The following is a 25,000-nucleotide window of genomic DNA, read 5'->3' on the forward strand; positions in this document are numbered from 1 at the left end:
GACGCGTTGTGAGATTAAGTTGTCAATCGGCTATTTTCAGCAAAAGCTATCCCCACTGTAACAGAAAACAGAGTTTTTAACTTTTTCAACTAGAGTTGAGCCCTAAGGGACTCCGGTCAACCATCCGACGGTAACAGAAAACAGAAAATACACTAGAGCAGGTCCACTTTGTAGAGACAGAGAACTGAAAATTGAAAAGTTAAAGAATGAGACAGAGAGAGAGAGAGAGAGAGAGAGAGAGAGAGAAACCCCACAAAGGACCTATATCTACGTACAAGACAATTAATCAGAATAAACAACAAGTAATCATCACAAATAAACACACGCCACACTGGTTCCCATTTTGTCCAAACCCAGAAGAAAGTCATTCAGATAAATTCAGTTCAGTTTATCAAACAAAAATATAGCACAGTTCAATGAACAAAACTCCACCTTGGGGTTTACCCATAACTCCACCAATGAAAACAAGGATATAAATCAAAATGAACAGTTTAGTACAAATAATTGAAACAAACCATGGAACGATACTTTTTTCTTTTATTGAAATGATATGAATACAAATGCAAATGAACAACAACTGCATGAACTTGAAACATAGGCCTAAATTTGCCTTATCATATCAGTACTGATCGTATCAGTACTAAATATACTATTACTTATAGACCTCTCTCTAAATATGAAATGCATGTCAAACACCAGAAAACCTTTAAAAGCAACATGACCACAGAAAGCTTATCTCTGTTTACTGGCCAACACAAGCTGTTTGACAGTGCCTTGAGTGCCTTGTGACATTTCCTACTACATGAATGCATGTTCAGCCACTCAACTGAAGACTATATGACCATCTCTAAATCACATTGAAAAGATAAGTAGCTACAGTCTAACACAGACCTCACATGTGGTAAAAACAAAACAAAACAAAACAAAACAAACCAGATGGCACCATTCGGACCAGAATCTAGAATCCAAATCCCAAGCATTCGGCCCTACAGTATATTCGAGATTCTGTGGTCATCGCTCATCCATCCATAAGAATGACATTTCTGATTAAATTCACTCATTTTGATTGAATATTACACGATGCATTCGTACATACATTTTATTCTCCAGAGATAGAAATCCAGAGTTGATATTTACAAACCCCTGTTGCCTATATATCAAATCCTGCCTGAGCCTTTTCTCCCATGTCTCCCTCTGAGCGTTACTGCTGTCTATCTTAATACAGGATAACACATGAAGCTAGCTGAGTGCACTCAGTAAACTCTTAGAGGTTACATTTTTCTGTGCACTTTTCTTTTTCGAAGAAGAAAAAGATCCATTTAGCTCAAAGGGTTTGAACGAGGACATGAAGTGTAATCAAGGGTCGTCTAGTCAGAGTTGGAACTGCCGCTGAAATTGGAACCAGGAGAGTTAACAAGGAAGCATCCTTTGAGATTAAACTGGAATCAGTCCCAATACTCTTCTTTTCTTTTTCTTCAAGTAGAGTGGGTAGTTATTAATTCACTTCAGTATTCTTTATCATGGTGAAGGACAGTACAATGTTTAACCCTACAGGTAAATTCTGCTCAGAGAGTATAGAAATTGAACCTGGATCCATCTGGTTAGTGTTTGGTTTGACTCCATTTGGTATTACATTTGAGTTTAGAAATGGAACCGAATCGGGTGCATTTGGTTCATTCTCAAAGTTAAATGAACCCTCAGCATTTTACTGTGGAGGACAGATGAGAGGCCAGTTCTCTTTAGCAGTCGGGAGACACAGCAGAGAAGACTCTGTGGGATGTATCCTATAGGCAGCCGGGTGTTTGAGACCAGAGGCGTCACTTCAGAAAAAAGCGGCAAAAACTTTGCCGCCCTCTTTCAAAAATAGCGAAGATAGCTTACCTACAGTACAAGCTCACAACACGTCATGTAGCTGATATAGTTATGGTTGATGACAAGAAAACATCCGGTCTAAAATCAGATAAATCTGCAAAAAAAGGTGAAGAAAATATGCATACAAGAACTGAATTTGGCGAATGAATGAATGAATGAATGAGTGAATGAATGACACCTTTGTTTGAGACCTACACATTTCTGACTCCGGATTGCAGTGTACAGACACACACACAGTCAGTTAGTTGTTCTTTTGGCTCCAGAAGGCTTACACTATGAAAACACAACCTCATTCTGCATTAGCAATGGACTGCAAAGGACTAGGACCAAAGGCTGCACACACACACACACACACACACCTGCACGCACGCACACACACACACACACACACACACACACACACACACACACACACACACACACACACACACACACACACACACACACACACACACACACACACACACACACACACACACACACCGCTGGAGAAACCGGGAGAGAAACAAATCTCTGTGTTAGAGAAAGAATGAGACTCTCATACACAGAGACAAATATATAGGAGAGAGAGAGAGAGAGGAGAAGTTTTTATAAATTGTGGAATATTTGTACTGAACAGGATAAACAGGAGAGACACTTCATCAATGACATTATTAAACACACGCAGCCCCCCCCCACACACACACACACACGCACACACACACTTTCCAGGCTTAAACATTGCAATCTTTGTCGTCACACTCCTCATTCCCATCATAATCCTTGTTCTCGTTATTAACGTTGTCATCATCATCACCAGTACATCACGTTCTCCCTTCCTTCATCCTCCTGCTCTCCTTCTCATACCACCTCCTTATCATCATCATCATAATCATAATCATTATTTCTACTCATCTGTTTCATACTAAATTTTTCCATCTGACTCACATGACACACAGCGAGTCATCATCTCCTCACACGCGCACACACACACACACACACACACACACACACACACACACACACACACACACACACACACACACACACACATACACACGCACGCACAGCGCACAGTATTTTGGTGAAACAGATGACACACTGTCAAATCCTCAGTGTTATTGGTCCATTTGGTACACTGTCAGAGTTAAATGAACAGTGAGGGTTTTTACTGCGCCGACTGAGCTCAGGTTACCAGGGGGAGTGATATCTGTGTGGCACACATGGTGGCACCGCTCCTGATGGCCTTTCGCACAACAAATGGAAAAATTAGGCGCGCATCAATCACTTTCATTAACAACACACAAGGAACACATGTGGTTGAATTCCTCTCCCCGCTGCACTTCAAAGTAACCCAACGCTCCAACGCCTGCTTCACCACCAAAGAACCAGCTTTAAAGACGCTATAAGCTGATTCACAACAGACTCATTGAAAAGCAATGTTATTTGTGTGTGTGTGCGTGTGTGTGTGTATGTGAGAGAGAGAAAGACAGTGTGTGTGTGTGTGTGTGTGTGTGTGTGTGTGTGTGTGTGTGTGTGTGTGTGTGTGTGTGTGTGTGTGTGTGTGAGTGCGTGTGTGAGAGAGAGTGTGTGAGAGAATGCGTGCGTGCGGTGACACTGGTTCACTGGCAGTGTGAGGCTGAACAGCAGTAACAGGAGAGAGAGAGAGAGATGAGAACCCCCTCCCCCCCAAAAAGAAGACCTTAAAACTCACTAACTCACACGCAGCTGTTTATTAATGGTTGATTTATCAGCAACAATGACTTTGAACTGACAAGTGTTGATGTTTGAGATTGTGTTTGTTCACTCATAGGGCTGGCTGCCAGGGGCGGCTGTGGATCAGGAGGTAGAGCGGCCGTCTGGGAGCTGTAAGGTTCCCGGTTCGATCCCTGGCTCTTCCTGGATCTGTGTCAAAGTGTCCTTGAGTGACACACTGAACCCCTAACTGCTCCCGATAAGGGTGGCTCCTTGCATGGTTGCCTCGTTGGTGTGCAAATGTCATGCATATTGTGAAGCATTTTTTCTTTTGCGGGGAGGGGGGGGGTTTAATTTTTACACTTTCAGAATAAATCAACACTCAGGATTTAGCTGTGTGTTTGTGTGCATGTGTGTGCATACGTGCGTGTGTATGTTGTGCTCTGTTAAATGTCAGCTCCATCCACTTGTACATGATGGAGTTGTTTGGAAACACACACAAGGTCAAATGTGACAGTACTCCTCTCTCCACATACTGTCAGGCTTTCTCTTCCTCTATTTCGCTTCACTCTCCATCTCTCTCTTTCACCCTGCACCTTTATCTCTCTATCTCTCTCTAAATATTCGACACCCACTCTTTTCCACTCTCTACCACTCATTTACACACACACACACACACACACACACACACACACACACACACACACACACACACACACACACACACACACACACACACACACACACACACACACACACACACACACACTATAATGAAGCACTCCATCAACTCTAGCAAGGTAGAAAGCAGTGTTTTGTCCATTTAGAAGAGGTGTGCAGTCATTCACCACAGCTATAGTGCTTCCACAAGGAATGAACAGCAAAACATCTATGTTTTATAGAGCCATGAAACTAATTTCCACAGCCCTCTTATTGAGAAAGATTGGTACGATAACAGGAAGACATTCTATCCATTTTCCTGTTAATGGCTTTGTTTGTGAATACTTTTTTCCTAAGTCATTCAAATGTTAACAAACTTAGTAATTGAGTCAATGTTGGTTAAGCATAATTGCATGGTTAATAAGTTATGGACATTTGAATTACATTCTACAGGGACAGGTGCTTGGCTTAAAATAATAAATCCATGCTTATTAACCACATGAACCCTAGCATCCATATTCTGGGTAGGTATGAACTTGTGAACTTGTAGATCGTCTATTTTTGGCAAAGTGATTTGGTGTAGAGAGAAAAAGGGAGGGGGGCGAGTATGGATCCCAGGGGGAACCCCGGTCAACAAAGTATATAGTCCAGGGGACAAAGATTCTACTTTGTGTCTCCTACCGGATACATTAGCCGGTAGGTAGTGATAACTGCCATTAAGCTACAAGATTGGAAGGGTTATCATACCAAAATATAAACTAGAGACATGTAGGAAGACAAAAATACAAAAACTTTACGGTCACCTTAGGTGGTACCAATTTGTGAAAATATCAGTGTTGGCCCCTGGACTAATAGGGTTTAAGTGGTTAAAAAGACAATGAAAATGTATTTGACAGAAACTCTCACGCATGTTCCAAGTTTCTGCAAGTTGATTTTCATACCATACTTAAATGAACTGAATGCTATGGCTATTGCTTCCTTGCAAAAACAAACTTTTGTCTACTTTGGAACAGTGTTTCTGAAAAAATAGTGTACCCCTATATGGATACCGTACCCATAGAGGTTCTACTATAGTGGAAAATGGTGAAATGATAAAACATTCACAAACTTTGTTTGAACCTGCTGAGCTGCAAGTGTTAAACCAAATTAAATCCAAAACCTGACTAGCACAACTGTTAATGAATCAAATGCAATACTTATTTGCACATATTGACAGAAAAACTGGAATCACTGAAATGTTACGCCCACAGTTTAAAATAAATCTGCTCAGGAGGCACTAATTGCATCTCTTTCATTCCATTTCTTATTTCTGATGTTATTCATCAAGAGGTGGGTTGTTTTTCATTCATAGCATCACATGTTAACTATGGTTTTCTCTTGCAGTTTTCTAAGCAAAACATTGCACTTAAAGGGGTACTTGGAATCAGGGAAGGGTCCTGAAACCAAAAGACTTTAAGAACCACTGCTTTGGAAAATGTTGGGCAGTAATGTCAAGTATACTATAGTCGTAGTCAATGGACTAAGCATGACAGGCCACCTGTATGGTCCTTAACACTCAGGAAATGTCTCCGTAGAGAAGGCACAGTAAAGAAGACTGTGATGGGATTCGCACAATACAAATAGTACAAAAGTAACATTATTAAAACATCACAGAAATACGTGTAGATTTGCTCCTATTCCAGCTAACCTGGTCTTTGATTCCCGTGTCAAAGGGGAGGGAGCTAATAGCACCCACCCGGTGTTCTCCTATTGGTCTGTTGAGTTGTCAGTAGAAATGTCAACAGGAAGTGCACAGGTGGTGTTCATTGAGTTTGTTCAATTGATTCAGTGAATATATTGTCTCTTATTACAATGGGTGTTCACTCTCCATTCCGACATCTCACCACTCCGACTAGTGGCTTCCGCGTGCGGTTAGGGTTAGGTATAGGGTTCGTCAACGTCGGAAAGGCGACATGTCGGAAAGGAGAAATGCACCCATTACAATGGCACCAGAGTTTAAGAGGAGACTGAAATCCCACCAGAACTCTTCAGCTTATCCAAGAACATTGTCGAGCCCGTTAATTTATCCATTTGCAACTCAAAGAGTGTGCACTCTTGGGGCACTCTTGTGGGCATTGCGATGAATTCAGGCCTTGATTGTGACACAGTGGAACTGAAACGTCCCCGTTGGACTGTGTGAAATGACAGATGAGAAGGAGGGATGCACATTGGAACTGAAACGCCCCCACTGGACTGTGTGACGTTACAGATGAGAATGAGGGATGCACGTTGGAATTGAAACGCCCCCGCTGGACATTATAGAGGAGAAGGAGGAAACATGTGATATTGATGTGGCCAGGGAGAAAGAGGAGAGAACAGAGAGGTCGGGATGTGTGTGTGTGTGTGTGTGTGTGTGTTTGTGTTTGTGTTTGTGTTTGTGTTTGTGTGTGTGTGCGTGTGCGTGTGCGTGTGCGTGTGCGTGTGCGTGTGCGTGTGCGTGTGCGTGTGTGTGAAGGTAGGACACAAGCTGCACAGAGTTACACAAAGATAAATGACATGTCCTGATTCAACAGGGAAAGCCATATTCAATAGTATGATATTCTTCACATCTATTATAAAATGAGATGAAGGAATCGGAAAATGGAGTGGGTAGGTGGGTGACTGTGCAAACTTATTTTGCGGGTGGCGGATTCAAGGACTAAGGTATGGTATTTTTGTGGAGTCAATTAGTGGCTGTCGTACACTTGCCTGTTGTACAGGTCAGAGCCATAGAGAGAGAGAGAGTTCCGTCACGATTTGATCTTGCCACAAAGCGAGCTGCTGGCTGTAGTTCCAAACATTGGAACTTCCTCATTGAGATAGACAGAGCATTTCCGCATTCCATTCTTACAAGGGGAGTCTATGCTAGTGTCGTCACTCTCATACTAGATCACGCTGGTACAGGTTAATGTTCAGAATGACCCATTCACTTGTTGTTGAGACTTGAGTGGTGAGGTCAGAAATTACTGGGTGAGGTGTTTTGTGCCAACTATATGTCTAAGTGCCAGTTTGGTGTAGATGAATATAGGTCTGCTCTGTGCTCAGAATGGGTGTGGAATGGATGTGTTTGGGTGGCCCTGCTAAGCCTTCTGGAGGTATCGCACACCTAATGCCCCAAATGTCTCGATAGGACCCCATTGCCACTCCCAGACACCCCGCGGCGCTGACTGTACACCCGTTTTTCAAACACCCAAGCCTGGTTTATATCAATCACCCTTAATAGCAGAAGGAGCCAATGCATTAGAGCCTGTGTATTGGTGAACCACCCCAACCACTAGAGATGTATCAGTATAAAACTATAAAACAACAACAATAATAATAGTCAAATGTATTTATAAAGCACTTATCAAAACAAAGTTACAAATTGCTTTACATAAAAATAAATAACAGGCAAAAGAATAATAAGTGAGAAATAACATTAAAGGAATTGAACAATACAATTATGTTATTGGCTGATAGAGTGATAACTATTATATCTGAAAATCATTGGCTTATGCACATTATTTTCCATTTACTGTAAATGTTTTACTCTGTTTTATTTTCGCCTGTGTTTGAAACTCTAAAGTCAGACATCTTCTCTAATCTCTTAAGATTTCTCCAAATTGAAGTGCATGTCTGCCTTTCTACAGTACTGTAATGTGTCGATTAAAAGGGCTTTTTAGTTGAGACTAATATCAAGGGACAATTTATCTTTGTTTTGGCTCGACTCAAGAGTGGTGGAAAAGGACTTTTTGTCCCTGGCGAGGGATGGAAAACCCTCCATAATTCACTAAGCGAACCAACTATTGTTTTCTGAGTGATTAATACAGAAGGTTTGATCTGCCATCTCTTAAGCCCCTTTCCAACTGGACAAAAAAAACACCAACACCCACTAACATCTGGCTTTTGTTTTTAGTAGCTAAGGTTACAATCGGCACTCATGACTCTGGAGTAGTCACAGGTATTTATGGTCTCCAGCTTTGATTGGCAGTAATGGAAACATGACACCTGGGTAGTGGGTAGTAGACATGCTTAGTTTTGCTCCTTTTCAAGCGCGATAACGTCACATCAGCATTCAGAAAGCGATATTCATATTTGTTGCAATATTATATTACTATTTGTCAAATTAATTTGAAAATGAGAGCTACCAAATTGATATTTATTTAGTTTCTTGCTTAGTTGAACTTTGTTGGTTTTAGCAGCCATTGTGGAAACACAATTACTTCCTCCCAATCTTTCACAGTAACATAGAACAGAATATAGTGTTCCACCAAAATGAGCTATCGAATACTGTGACTCAACATTTGTATCCTTATCCAATGGCTTTGTTTACAATTTCTATGGGGAGACAATATTATTATTTGTGACCTTTGGCTGTAATTACTCCAAATAACCACATAGTGTTTCAGCATGCAAGATGTTGATGACAAATTTGATACGACACAGATTTCAACGCACAAAATGATGACTATTTCCCCTTGTGTTCACAATACAGAATAATGTATTTTATTCTAACATGTTTTGTCTTTAGCACCGACAATTATTAAAAAACGACAATTATGAAAAAAACAAAAAACAAACAGAAAGGCTTGTTCATCTTCTGGATATGGGAGAGGAGTCAGTTATTTTTTATTAGCGCCTAATTAGGAACTAATCAAGACCTGGAACACCAGGTGAAGGTCATTAATTATAAATTAGAATAGAAAATGTGCAAGAGTCAGAGTCCTCACGACTGGAGTTAAGAACCACAGGTATATGTGTGTATCAGAGCCCTCATCAACATGATTTTGCAGTTGGTGAAAGACACTATTCAGACAGGGTTTGCTTTACAGAGGGAGCAGGTGTAATGTAGCTATTACATTATTATCTATTCCGTCCAAATTGAACATATCAGTAGTTTTTATGGTTTGGCTGAAGTGCATGCAGTATTCTGCAGTCTTTTACTTCCTGATAATTGCCCAGTACAAGGACAAGCACTCCCACACAAATGGCAATGGTGTTCATGGCAGGATAGTGGGCGAGGGATCATGTCCTTGTCTCTGCAGTAGCGACTCCTACTGATTGGTGGGGGGGGGGGGGGGGCTTTTCTGTGAAGAAGGGATCTAGCGTGCTTGCGGTGGACACTCTATCACAAGGCCATTGAACTTCTTGTGTTGTGTGGTACCAGTGAAACTCGTCACTGTCAGGTGTAACGACGAGGCTAATAAATCCATTGGGAGGAAGCATATGGTTGTCTACTCCAGGCCCGGATTAACACAGTGTGGTACCCCAGGGTGACCACAATTAAAGTGCTACCCTCCTCCCACTTTACATGTAAAAAAGTATAATTTATTATTGCAATAAACATCATGGAATTACATGAACGTATAGTTAAAGTACAGGCTCACCACACATATGACACCATATGACATGGACCTACAAATACTGTAGCATACTGGCCCTTACACTAATGCAACTCACATCAAAAAATAATTTCACACACTCTCTCTCTCTCTCTCTCTCTCTCTCTCTCTCTCTCTCTCTCTCTCTCTCTCTCTCTCTCTCTCTTCTCTCTCTCTCGCTCTCTCTTTCTCTCTCTCTCTCCCTACCCTTGCCACTCGCCACACATCTGTGGTGCTGAATGGTATACTTTGCCATTTAGCAGTAGTTACTGAATGACACACAATACAGCAAAACATACACACTTTACAGGCATTACTAGCTGAACGTCCAATTAAAAGAGAAAGCTGTTCCACTTAATGTCAAGTCGACCACAGAGTAAGATTATAATAAGAGTTTAAGCCTTGCCTTTACATCTGTCTCGACTTCGTGCATGAAAAGTCACTTATTAGATCCTCTCATTAAAGAAGGAAAATGACCCTTACTAGTCTTTTCTCCTGGTCTTTCATAAGCATAGAGGCGCTCAAGGAAGCCTTCTTTACTCTTTACTGTTCTGTTCTGTCCAGCCTTGACAGTTGTTCGTCAATTGCGGAAACTACACGTGAGGTGTGGTACCTTTTTGGCGTGATGACAATGTGTAAATGGTGTAGACATTCCCATCTCCGTAATTTTAAAGACTGATTACAGGGCTGATTGATTGCATATTGGACTCTTAACATCATATATTAACATCATATATTATGTCCTGTGATAGAAATTACATTATATGCAACAATTAAGAAAAAGGAAAAAAAACTAAAATTGTGTGTAGGCAAAACTTACTCGTCCCTGCATCAGACCTTAAAATAATAATATTGTATTATTGTCAACCCCAGGTCGATGTTTTCGCCCCTGTCTGTCCGTCCTTGTGTGACACATTTTGTTCAAACATCACACTAATCGGTACACATTATCTCTATAGTCATGACTCATGTGATCAAGACGGATTGGTCAGATTTTTCATATTCCATCCTGATTGGCTAAAATTGGCTTCCAAAGTTTGCAGGAGTGGTCAGTTTTGAACAAAATGCCTCAAATCATGAACACAGCATCCTATTGCCGTGAAACTCTGCACGCACATTCCATCTAGGCCGAGGAAGAAATGCCACCATTTTCACATTGTCCTGTTATAGCGCCACCAGGAGGCCAATTTTTGCAAAACAATTTATTTGATATTACTCCTACAGATTTTGTCCAAACATCACGCAAATTGGTACACATTATCTCTATAGTCATGTGATCAATACGGATCTGTTTTTTTTCTCAGAATTTTCATATTCCATCCTGATTGAATAAGATTGGCTTCTAAAGTTTGCAGGAGTGACTCGTTTTGAACAAAATCGTCTGATTGCCGTAAAATTGTCGTGAAACTTCACATTGGCCTGTTATAGTGCCACCAGGAGGCAAATCTACAAGCTCACAAGGTGTCGCATTGCGACACATTTTGAGCTTGTAGATATGCGTTGTCAGTTTTTGAAGAAGAAAATGGACAATTTTTGATACGGCATGATAATGTGCCCAAAATAAGGTTGCCAGTTTGAAAGTGGTTTTGATATTGGTCTCACTGTGATAATAGTTTTGTTTACTCATTTATTTTAGACTCGATTCATTTCATAGAATATTTCCTCTTAAGTCTTATTAAGCTAGCAGCATCAGTTACCCTGCTGGATATAGTGTATGCAAGCACTGGAATAGACACAGACATGTAATGATAGGCACACAAACAGACATTCAGAGAGACGGACAAACACAACCACACAAGATTCAAAGATTCACTGGCCGGCATGAGCTCATCTTCAGTCAACATCCTCAATAGATTTTCCACACACACACACACACACACACACACACACACACACACACACACACACACACACACACACACACACACAGAGGACCCCCCCATGCACTGTCACTCTCCCATACACAACTACAAACTACACACTCTCACCTAACCACACACACGCATACGCACGCACGCACGCACGCACACACACGCACACACACACGCACACACACGCACACACACTCACACACACTCACCTACACATCAATCCATGATGGAGTGTGTGGTTCCATGAGCGTGACAGGCTGGTGACAAACGTCTCCTCTCTCCTCCCTCCCCTGTCCTTGTTAAGTAAAGAAGGCAGGAGAGGAGGAGGGTGAATGAGTCTAGTTTTGGCATTAAGAGAAATGGGTGATGTATACATTAAGGTTAGTGGGACACGGTGCATCAAGAACAAGCTTATAAGGCACACATCAGAGCCATTAGATCAGACACTACGTGATTGGTGCTTCTGAGACAGACACACTCCTAAACATACTCGGAAGATGTACAAAATTGACCTGTAATACTGCATTTGTACTGTGGGGTAATTTGTATACTTTTCAGAGTTACATTTACACTTTACTGTGGGCAGGAGCTTTGAAGAAGCTCTTTTCTTCTTCTTTATGGCAACTTTCTTTTCATGCTGACTTTGAGAGGTTGAGACTCCAATTAGTGTTGAGAGAAAATTTTCAGGCTCATTTTAGATTTCTCTTGGGCTTAAATGAGGAGACATTACAGGAAGAAGGCATGACCAGCAGCACACCCACTGCCGCTGGTCCACCTCTCGTTTCCATTAGTTTTTCGGTGAAAAGAGAGCTTGTTTCCCCCCCCCCCAAAACAGCTCAAAACAGCCGGCTGGGTTGTCTTTGTACAACCCCACACCAGCGGCATGCCACCTTTTCTTCTGCTCCTGTAACAGATTCCTAACCTTGCAGACTATTCCCAACCTGTTGTTATCATTGTCAAGGCACAGTGGACAAGGAGAGACTGCATCGTTGAAATAAAGAAATAGAGAGAGAAAATAAAAAGAGAATGCCTGGTGAGCCATAGGTCTGGAGATTGGCTATTCAGTTGAGGAATCAAGTTGCGTGGAATACTCTGACATCCTGTTGGTGCTATGGGCGGCAGTTCACACCTGTCAATGAAATGCGTAAACAGATTGTTGTTTACCACTCCGTGTCGGGCTCTTAGCTTGCCTGGAATCCAGCCTGATTCGCTACGTTCGTCTTTTTCTCACTTTGCTACTCAGTCTGGTGCGTGCGTGCGTGCGTGCGTGTTTGTGTGTTTGTGTGTGTTCTCTTTTTTCACCTGACGTGGTTCAACCACGACAGTTACAGTACATCATTAACTAAATTATCCTCATGTACATTCCATTATTTGCATCTAAAGCACATTGCGCTATGTTTGCAATGCACAGTATGCCATGTGTTATGGAAATATATATAAGTTCACGGGAGGGCAATGTGGTTTTCATTCAGAATTCTTTGGCCTTCAAAAGGAGATGTCATCTGTGTGTTTGTGTGTGTGTGTGTGTGTGTGTGTGTGTGTGTGTGTGTGTGTGTGTGTGTGTGTGTGTGTGTGTGTGTGTGTGTGTGTGTGTGTGTGTGTGTGTGTGTGTGTGTGTGTGCGCGTGCATGTGCATATGCGTGTGCGTGTGCGTGCGTGCGTGCCTGAATTCTTTAATGGTGTGTAACAGAGTAGTGTAATGTCTGATTTATACTTAGTTGGGTGGCGGTGTCTTGCACCAAAAATAGATGATCTACAAGCTCGCAATGCATCGCAGCGCAGTGGGTTGTGAGCTTGTAGATTGTCTATTTTCGGTGCAAGACACCATGTGCAACCAAGTATAAATCAGGCTTAAGCTTTCAAGGTCTCTGACTATTGTGTCGTGATCATGTGAAAAATATGCAAATGAGATTCTCATCATTGCTCTCACCACATCACTGACACAGATGTTCTCACATACAATGACTAAGCTTAATCTTGCTCTTGGGCAAACATAGTTGTGTATGCGTGTGCTGTGTGTACTGCAGAGGTGGAAGACGTTCTCCAATTCTTTTGTAAAGTAAAAGTAGCAATACACCAATAGAGAAATACTCTCTTACAAGTAACAGGCCTGTATTCATTATTGTAGTTCAGTAAAAGTACAAAAGTATTGAAAACCAAACAAGTACTCATTATGAAGAATGTGCCATTTCTTATAATAAAAATCTTGAGTTAATGTACTTGTGTATGCACTATGTAGTGTATGTGTGTGGTAGTGGTGGGAGGGTGTGCATGTGTGCTTTGTTTGCACACTTGTGTCTGTGTGTGCCTGTGTGTTTTGTGGATGTCTGCAAGTGTTTTGTGCGGGTCCGTCTTGTGTGTATTCTGTGTGTGTGTATCCACAAACAAGCATAAATGTGTGCATTATAGTACATCTGTCTGTGTGCATGTTTTTAATTGTGTTCATGTCCATGTTTTGCATGAATATATTCACCCATGGGCATCAGTGTGTGCCTACAGGCATGTGTACTGTATGTACAGTATGTGCACACGTACGTGCACACATATATACACACACATATCGTCACTGTCGGGTGAAAACCTTGTATGTCCAAAATCGTTACTGTTCAGGAAATGGAAACTAAAATGTTCAGAAATAGTGAAAATACCCGAAGCTCACAATGCGTCGCATCCCGAGCTTGTAGATCTGCTATTTTCACTACTCTTGCTTGACACTCTTGTATGACCAAGTAGGCCGTTAATTGATGAAAAAACATTACAAGTTGAAATTTGAAGATACAAGGTTTCTGCCTGATAGCGACGATATATAATTGTGCATGCATGCGCGCGTGTGTATGCGTGCGTGCATATGCGTGTTTGCAGTGGTGTAAAGTAACTAAGTACATTTACTTAAGTACAATTTTGAGGTATTTGTACTTTACTTGAGTATTTCCAATTTCCAATACTTTTACTTCTACTCCACTACATCTCAGAGGCAAATATTGTACTTTTACTCCACTACAATTATTTGAGAACTTTAGTTACTAGTTACTTTTCAGATATAAATTACGATATAATGAAACATACATTAACCACTTTAAACCTATTTTAAACCTAGGCTATTTGAAAATAGCAGATCTACAAGCTCACAACGCGTCGCATCGCGACGCGTTGTGAGCTTGTAGATCGCCTATTTTCAAATATTTAATACTTTTACTTTTGGTGCTTTAAGTACATTTTGATGCCAATACTTTTGTACTTTTACTCAAGTACATTTTTAATTCTGGACTTTTACTTGTAACAGAGTATTTTTATATTGCAGTATTGGTACTTTTACTTAAGTAAAGAATTTGAATACTTTTTCCACCACTGCGTGTTAGAGAGTTTAGGCCACAGCAGGAGGCAGTGGGTCCGCTGTGTGTGGCTCATAATGAGGCAGATCTCTCAGCGTCCCCCTGCCACAGAGGAACCAAAACAGAGACAAATGCTGTTTGAGATCATTACCGGAAATAAGAAAAACATTTCTATTCCTTGATCTAATTGCTGAATAAGAGTTGGTGATGGCCAAGAATTATCCTTTTAACTCTGCTTCTCTGGCATCCTGTGTATTGTTTTTGTGTGTGTGTGTGTGTGTGTGTGTGTGTGTGTGTGTGTGTGTGTGTGTGTGTGTGTGTGTGTGTGTGTGTGTGTGTGTGTGTGTGTGTGTGTGTGTGTGTGTGTGTGTGTGTGTGTGTGTGTGTGTGTGTGTGTGTGTGCGTGTGTGTGAGTGTGCACGTGTGTGTGTGTGTGTATGCATGTGTACATGCCTTTGTTTTGGGTGTGGTTATGTGTGCATGTATTTTTCCATTATAAATCACTTTTATTTTCATAATTAAAAAAAGCAGAGGATAATACTACAAAGAAAACTATCACACCCCCTGTTCTGTAATGCAGCTGGCCCATAATCCCTTTCTCTAATTGGAAGTGGATGAGTGGGAGAGATCAAAAAGTATGTGTGTGTGTGTGTGTGTGTGTGTGTGTGTGTGTGTGTGTGTGTGTGTGTGTGTGTGCGCTTTTGTGTGTTTCTCTGTGTGTTTATGTGCGTGCCTGCGTGTGTGCATTTGTGTGTGTGTGCGTGGGCGCGCGCACGCTCGCGCGTGTGTGTGTTTGTGTCTGTGTGTGTGTGTGTGTGTGTGTGTGTGTGTGTGTGTGTGTGTGTGTGTGTGTGTGTGTGTGTGTGTGTGTGTGTGTGTGTGTGTGTGTGTGTGTGTGTGCACAAGCATGTGTTTTTTGTGTGGTTGCCTGTTCTCGTCAATCAGTCAACCCTCAACACGTCCATTCATCCTGTGGGGACCACATACATTCATGTTCCTTTTCAGCACAACATCATTTTATTATGTTATAGTTATTGACTATAGATGATGTGGTTATCTACTGTACATATGAGGTGTTGAGAAGGATGACAAATGTGATAAATATAGATGTATCAATCAATCAATCAATCAAACTTTATTTATATAGCACATTTAAAAACAACCGTAGTTGACCAAAGTGCTGCACAAATTAAAAAGAACAAACAGAGCAACGCAATACAGGCAAACAGAACAAAGCAAAACAAAGCAATACATACGAGAAAGCAAAACAGAGCGATAGGTACAAAGCGAGAGGGATAAATGTGAAGGCAAAGCTTTGGCAAGTATTCAAAGAGCATGTACTTGTGTGTGCACGGGAAGTATACACAGACCTATACTGTAGTTACTCAAATACAGACATAGATGAGGTTAGACTCAGCTGTCAGTAAAGGCCAAGGAAAGGTGAGTCTTAAGGAGAGACTTAAAGGCCTCGATGGACATGGCGGATCGAATGTGGAGGGGGAGGTTATTCCAAAGCTATTCGGCCGGCCACCGCAAAGGCACGGTCGCCCCTTGTCTTAAGTCAGGTCTTTGGCAAATCGAGTAGTGATAGGTCAGCCGACCTCAGGGCTCTACCTGGAACATAGTGTTCTACTAGTTCAGCCATACTGTATAGAGGGGTGCAAGCCCATTTAGGGATTTAAAAGTAAATTGCAATAATTTTAAATCAATTCTATATTTAACTGGAAGCCAAATAGCCAATGGAGTGTAGCCAGAACTGGAGAGATGTGATCGCATTTTTGGTGCCTGTGAGGAGGCGAGCAGCGGCATTCTGGACAAGCAGCAGGCGCCTTAGCAGTGACTGATCGATGTCAAAGTATAAGGCCTTGCAGTAGTCAAGCCGGGATGTAATAAAGGCATGGATCACCATTTCTAGTTGCTTAGCAGGCAGATGAGCTTTGACTTTTGCAATTAACCAAGGTTTTTGACAGTGGGGCGGATGTTGGAGGTGAGAGAGCCCAGGGTGTTGGAAGCAGAGGTAATGTCAGGACCAAAAATTATAATTTCCGTTTTAGGTCTTTAGGTGTAAAAAATTCAGGTCCATCCAGGTTTTAATGTCCTTTTGGCAGTTAAGCAGTGGCTGGAATGAGTTGTTGCTGTAAATTAATGTAAGCGGCATATACATTTGGACATCATCGGCATAGCAGTGGAAATGTATTATAATTTGAGATGTAGCGTAGGTAATAGAAAGATAAAGGCTAAAAATAGTTATCACAAAACAATCACAACAATGACAATCTACATAGATCTGCTGTTTTAGCTATTTTAGATAATCAATTATTTCACTAAAGTCGATTAATGTTTACAATTGATCAAATCAATTAGTTCGATTAACTGTTCCGGCCTCTAAAATAGATGAACATTACTGAAATAGTTGTCCCACTGGGATTTCTCAATAGTGTGGGGAGGGAGTGGGCTGGGAGCACATCAATTAAGTCCATTGGTGCAGCACAGGCAACTTAAATCAATATCCCTACACATGAAGTCACATGGATGAGTGGGTGAAGTCAGACAGGGGAATCCGTTGATCTGTGGCTTGACTGTACAGCCCGGCTCTATGCTTCACCGCTCCTCAAGGGAGCAATCAATGTTTGCCAACAAACACCACCTACTAGAAAAGACAAATCTCAAACATTGTCCATGGTCACTGGCCTGGAAAAATATCTATCTGTTTGGCTGTTCTATGTTGTTGTTAGACGCTGTTACAGTGATGCAACTTGCTTAAATACCTCCTGTTGCTGCTCTCCTTTGAAACAACCCTATTTCCATTCTGTTATCAATATTCAGTCTTACGTTATCTACTTCTTACAGTATGTCATCTTGTCTTATATTGATGTATTGGCCATATACTCATATCAATCAATACAACAATACAATTCCAATAAAAGACCTAAGAGCAGAGCATTCTGTAATTTAAAAAAATGCTTTATTCAGATAGGACACTGAACAGAAAGACAGGAAAGGTGGGAGGGACTCTGCCATCCACTTGAGTTTGTATGAAAACTATATCTTTATAATTATAGTTATAGCGCTTGTTGTGGCCTTATCATTGCGTTAATGTATTTTAAAGTATGGATTGGTTTGAAAAGTCTTGACGTATTAATGATGTTTAACCAACATTGACTCAGTTATTCAGGTAAAGACAACAAAGTCTGATGACTTTGGGAAACATGTAAACACTTGCAAAATCGAAAGCCATTAACAGTTTACTGTAGGCTATATGACCAAAGCTGTGAATAGACAATGGCATACTGATGCCGTTAAGTATTGCCTCAACACAACTCATTAGGAAATGAAAAACCACACACACACACACACACACACACACACACACACACACACACACACACACACACACACACACACACACACACACACACACACACACGCACACACCTACAGCACAGAGCTCTATAATGTTTACATGTGAAAAAGCTGTCAAAGCTTTTTTCCCTCATGCTTTGCCACGCTTTGACCACAATAATCCCCACAATATCAGAGAGGGGATTTAAACAAAATAATGGAATTTTCTACCCATGCGTGGTTTGATTCCCTGCTGCTCCCACACAGTTCAGACCTCCAGTCGTTCACAGATTTTTTTTATCAAATCATTTTATTTATTTATTTATTCCTGGAGAAAAAAGGTATGAAGCCTAAGCTTATTACGACTACCCTATTGTTACCCTTTTGTTATATATAACCTGACATATATAATGTCAGGTTATATATGATGTCGACCTGACATATAATAATAATAGCACACAGACACGTGTGTGTGTGTGTGTGTGTGTGTGTGTGTGTGTGTGTGTGTGTGTGTGTGTGTGTGTGTGTGTGTGTGTGTGTGCGTGTGTGTGTGCGCGCGCGCGTGTGTCACTGTGTGTACAATATGTGTACGTTTTACTGTGTTTTTGTTTTGTGCGATGAGTGAAAGGAGAGATTGCAATGATCTGGTAATAATGCACAACAGTCACTTCATTGTGAGACCAATGAATCCAAAACAACACTTTAAAAAGAGGAAATGAGCAGTTCATCCACCTTTTGTGTGTTTTTGTTAGTGTAACAGATGGTTGAAAAGCTGAGAGGTATAATTTTAGCAGTATATAGCAGTGCTTTTCAACCTTTTCTGGATCAGGGCCCACTTGAAAGTCTCAAAAGTGTTTGCAGTCCACGCATCTGACCACCACACGGAAGCCTTTCGGTGGCCTTTCGGCTGCTGTGTTAAGTGGTCAGATGAGTGGGCTGCGTGCATTTTATTTTAATGATCAATCAATCGATTGTGTTGCGGCTTCGATCAAAACTAATTCTTCCATGTTTTAAAGAAAAATACAATTACATAAAAAAAATGTTACATTATCATTACAATCTTAGTGTTTTGTCAATTATTTGGCATTGGCGGCCCACTTGCAATATCCTCATGACCCACCAGTGGACCCCAGAGCACAGGTTGAGAACCACTGGTATATAGTATTAATTTGTTATTAGTATGGCTACTGTCACCCTGGGCAAGACCTGGGATGTTGGTTGTCTAGGAAGTTGACAACCGGAAATGGTTGAATTTGGCGGAAGTACCGCCCAAGGAAATGACGTTGATGCTTTACAAATCTGTTAACATTCTCCGTGAATGAAACGAGTGTTGTGATTGGTCAAAAATATCATTTCCGGGGGAAACGGAAATCCTGTCCACTCAGGACTTCCTAGACACTCGCTGCTTTAGGTCGTGACCAGGCTCTTCTTTTCGCAGATGAGTGAGGCTGGGACCGAGGTTAGGCTACTGTAGAAAATCCCCTCCTGCTCAGTCCCAGGTGGGAGGAGCTATAGACTGGGTAATCACACTGCACACCTGATTGTGATGGGCCTTTTAAAGTGCACTCACTTCACTGCAGTTAGAGAGAGCTATGTTGTGGGTTGATTGTGTTTTCCTTCGTTTCCATTATAGTTTAAAATCATCACATCATTCATCATCACTGTTTCACCACCTCCATGCTCAATCACTGCCATTATGCTTGAAATGTTCTGCTAAAATAAATATCTTGCTTTTATCTATCCATCTGGTCCACTGGTCATACTGTTACGGGTATCCTGATGCCTGAGTATTATTACACCACAAACTGAGTTAGACGATTTTACATCATAAGCAATCTCATCAGTACAGTGATTCATTGCACATATTATCTTATCCAGGAGATCTTGCATTCACCCCTGGCCCTGTCTGTATGTCTCTGTGTGTCTGTCTGTCTGCAGCTAATCTGGCTACTGGCCTGGTCAGAGGCTCACGGTAGGCCAACTATTATAGAATATTCAATTTCAATTCCATCGATGACAGCTATGTCACTTTTGTGAAATATTACTGAGTGAGCAATTTATTGATAATGATTTTTTTTTATGTTAGGGTTTATAATATTTTAATGCTGTTGTGTAATTCTTTTGGTCAAAATGTGATATGGTTGACATACTATATAATAGTATGTAATTGTATCTGTAATTTTATTGTTCCATTGTGAGCCTGGTGGATGGAGAGATGGGTTGCCACGATGTTCTAGTTATTAACTAATCCTTGTGTACTGGTGGGAAGATGAGGGCAAGTTAAAGCTTTAAATCTGGCAACACTGGCTCTTTTGGACAAAAGCATCCCCAAAATGGGCCAAACCGCGATTATCTTTCAGTTCAAAACAGTCGGACCAATAATTATAATAATAATAACCTACAGGTCATATCACATCCCGTCAAAAGGATATATGTGTGTGTGTGTGTGTGTGCCTTTTTGTGGCTTTTTTTTTACCATTAGACACGATCGAGGTACGTGACTGCACATATTTTGATTTTCGATTTCTATTTCTTTTCTTATATTATGTTTTTGCATGTGTGTGTCATAGATGAAGTAGAGTCCAGGCTCATGATGTGTAGTGGCTTAACAGTCACATAGATAAATATAGAGAGAGGCATGCGGAGACAGTGAGAGAGCAATAGATAACAGATATAAAGAGGAGAGAGGCAGTAGAGTTGGAGAGAGACAGACACATTTGTACCCTCTCAGAGTTACCATCATTTTACGTTGTGCAGTCTTTGAGATTTAGACTAAAGATTCAACAGTGTACCACTAATACTGGGCTCTCATACAGACTGTTGAGGGAAAGAAGAGATAATAGAGAGAAAAGGTACATTGAATGGAGCTAAAGATAGACATAGAATGTAAGAGACAGAGCGAGAGAGAGAGAGAGAGAGAGAGAGAGAGAGAGAGAGAGAGAGAGAGAGAGAGAGAGAGAGAGAGAGAGAGAGAGAGAGAGAGAGAGAGAGAGAGAGAGAGAGAGAGAGAGAAGAGAGAGAGAGAGAGAGAGAGATGAATATAAAGAGAAAAGGAGGTGGGCTGTATATTCTTTGGCTAACATGTGCGTTTACTTTGAGCGCAATGTAGTTTACAGATAAAGTCAATAAGGTTAAAGGAGGCCTGGACCACTGGCGTAGCGGTCCAGGCACGAGGCTCAATGTAGCCTGACAGCGTGTCGCGTGTTCGAGTCCCGATCCCGGCGGCCTTTGCTGCATGTCACTCCCCTCTCGCTCCCCATTTCCTGTCAGCCTTCTGTCCTGTCAAATAAAGGCATCAAAAAAGGTTATTGGAGAGTGAAAGAGAGAGATTGAATTAGTAGGAACAGAGGAACAAAATGCAGCCTCATGAAGCCTGGAGTGAAGTGTTTTGGCTGGTGGGACATGTCTTCACACTGAAGAGAGTGTGTAATTCCCTTGAGCTCAAAGTAGTGTGACCGACTGATGCGACTTATGAGAAGAGAGAGAGGGATGGAGAGAGAGAGAGAAGGAAAAATAAAGAAGCAGAGACAGATAATAATATTAAGTAGGAGGTTACAAGAAGTACTAAATTGTAAAATGTGTAAAAGTCCTGTATTTAATATTTTTCTTTGTTAAAGTACAAAAGCCAAAAGTGAGTTCACCCATTTGTCTTTTTGCACATACGGTCAATGACTGTACACATGTTGGTGGAAAAAAAGATACAGTATATATATATATGGCCGACGAGGCTCAAATGGTGAAGCGAAGTTGGGATATTTCAATATTACAAAAATATCTCAAGTTGGGATATTTCAATATTACAAAAATATCTCAAGTTGGGATATTTCAACTTGAGCGAATAGGATTGCATCATAGGTCACTTTTTTCTTATTATGATTTTTTTTTTACATCCTTTTTAGGAAAAAACAAACTAGGACAGATTCAGACTCTTGCCAACACCTGGCAGGTAATCAATCACAATGAACAGAATCTACTTACAGTATCAACCTGATAGCCAAGCATTGACATGGTTCAGGTTCAATAAATATTGTCCAATGGCATCATTTGTGGCATAGAGTCAAACTGTTCTACTTTGTACCCGTTTTAGTAAAAGACATCACAGGGTCTAATACCGACGTGGCTTCCCTATGGCTCCCTGAGTCCATGCGGTATATGATGTCAGTCATCAAATGACGTCAGTTCTATGAGGTCCGTTATATCCATTTTGGGGGAAGTTTCAGCCCAATTTGTGAGGACAAGTATAGTATAGAAATATGCATTGTGAGCACAATTGTCCTGGTCCTCACAAGATATATTGTTGAGGGGGGGGGCTTTTTATGCCTTTATTTGGATAGGACAGTAGGTTGACAGGAATTTGGTGAGGGAAATGGGGAGTGACACGCAGCAAAGGCAGTCGGGATCGGGACTCGAACCCGCGATACGCTGTCAGGCTATATTGTAGCCTGACAGGCCAACATTTAGGGTTAGGAATAGACATTAAGAGGTTAGGTTTAGGGGTTGAAGTTGAAGTTATTCCTGATTTTTACTGCAACGGTGCCAAATCTACAGTACAAGCTTGTTTGTAGCAAGCTTGCTTGTAGATCTGCTGTTTGTAGATCTGCTGCTTGTAGATCTGCTGTTTTCAGATCTAGTTGGGGTTAGGGTTGGCCAAAAAGAAAAGTGTACAATGTACAAATGTTGATGTCTTCACAATTATAGTAAAATACATGTGCTATACATGTGCATGCTTTGCATGTATGTGTCTGTGTCTGCACCTGTGCGTCTTTACATGTGTATGACGCATACAGTATTAGTGTGTGTGTGTGTGTGTGTGTGTGTGTGTGTGTGTGTGTGTGTGTGTGTGTGTGTGTGTGTGTGTGTGTGCGTGTGTGTGTGTGTGTGTGTGTGGGTGTGTGTGTGCGTGTGTGTGTGTGTGTGTGTGTTTGTGTGATAGATGAAGCAGAGTCCAGACTCATGATGTGTAGTGTCTGTCTGTCTGACCTGAGCAGTGTAAATGTTAATTACACATTGGACATCTGTTGCTGTTTAGAAAAGCTCTTGGCTACCTCACATAGCCCCGGGTTTACAATTCATCTGGATTATGTCCCTGATACTGTATATTATTACAGCAACCAGATTGCTTTCATTTTATTGAGACATATTCTTGTAGCAAGTATTAATGGTGCTTATTTTGTGTGTATACGTGTGTGTGTGTGTGTGTGTGTGTGTGTGTGTGTGTGTGTGTGTGTGTGTGTGTGTGTGTGTGTGTGTGTGTGTGTGTGTGTGTGTGTGTGTGTGTGTGTGTGTGTGTGTGCGTGCGTGTGTGTGGGTGCACATGTGTGTTCATGATGTCCATTTCAATTTTCAGACCTAGTCGTGTATGTACACATTGGTGGACATCTGCTTGTGTGTGTTTTCCATGAAAATGTTTGGTCAAATGCTTCAGTGTATGCAAATGCCTCACCTGATTGACTTTCATCACATTTGTTCCTTTGTTTACATGTTGGGACATCAATGATGAGTACCAGGTATGCGGCTTCAGATCTAGTTTGTTCTCAGTGTTTGCGTGTATGCATGATGGCAGCTCAGTCAATATTAGTTGTCGAATCCAAACTACGGCATGTTCAGAAGTTTCCAAGGCAGAAACGTTTTCTTCTGAAAGACATGAAAAGAAAATTGAGTGAGAAGTTAAATGTGAGAGGTGACTTATTTCGTATCGTAGTGCATATCGAACCGAAAGCCTCGAACCGAAAGGTTCAATACGAATGTGTGTTTCGTTACACCCCTACTATCTATGCTGCTGCATACATCTTTCTTCACTGGTCTGTGTTTCATCTGTAGGGCAGCCTCTACAATATATGTTATATCCCAGTTGTTCCCAGGGGTCTGGTGTTAGCGTATGTTTGTCAGATATGAGCAGAGGCACATGAACAGGTCTCCTTCTGGAAGATTTACAGTAGGGATTTTTTTCTGAGAAAAAAATAAAATAAAAAATAAATCATTATTGTTGTGTTCAAGGACTTCAAGCATTTCCCTTGTGAGTTTGTGAATCGTGCACTTCCGTTGTGCATATAGGATTACGAAAGTGCTTTTATGCCATATGTATATGTAATATGACTGTGACTAAGCAGTTTGTGCGCAATGCAAACTTACAGAGATAAATGAACCACACTTAGTAACTCACCAGCTAGCGTGTTGTTTGCAAAACAGTACATTTTGTCGGATGGCTGAATTTTCTCTTTGTCGTGCCAGGTGAATCACCAGTGCTGTGGACTCGCTGGAGGCAGTCTAACTAATGGTTGATCATAGGGAGTTGTAATGAATGAGTGTATGAAAATATTATAAATATAGTTATGTTTAAATGAATAATTTAATTGTTTATTGAGATTAATTACGGGACTCCCTCTGCACGCACGCACGCACGCACGCACACAGAACAAACAAACACACACACACACACAAACAAACAAACAAACAAACACACACACACACACACACACACACACACACACACACACACACACACACACACACACACACACACACACACACACACACACACACACACACACACACACACACACACACACACACACACAGAACAAACTGCCTGCGGGGGCCCCCTGGTGGCTCTGGGCCTATTTAATTTGAAACATAGCTAAATCCGCCTCTGCCCTCTGGCACTCCTTGTGCACACGCAAAATATAAAATAAAAATTGATATCTGCTTGCACAAGAACAGACTGCCATGGAATGCGGAGCGGGAAGTAGGTGTTGGTTCGCAACATTGAGTAATGCAATATCCAATATCCACATGAACCCTAGGGTCCTTAGTGTGCATTGCACTGTGTTCTGTTGTGAGATTGTAGATCAGCTATTTTTGGTGAAGAGAT

General features: G+C 41.3%; 1 protein-coding gene across 1 annotated transcript in view; it reads left to right on the forward strand.

The window, feature by feature from the left end:
- kcnq5a (potassium voltage-gated channel, KQT-like subfamily, member 5a) overlaps positions 1-25,000 on the forward strand; it is a 125,597-nt gene that overhangs the window by 12,022 nt on the left and 88,575 nt on the right. The window lies entirely within an intron of this gene.

The sequence above is a fragment of the Gymnoscopelus microlampas genome (genome assembly GCF_963454915.1).
Source record: "Gymnoscopelus microlampas genome assembly, chromosome: 13".
NCBI classification, from domain to species: domain Eukaryota; kingdom Metazoa; phylum Chordata; class Actinopteri; order Myctophiformes; family Myctophidae; genus Gymnoscopelus; species Gymnoscopelus microlampas.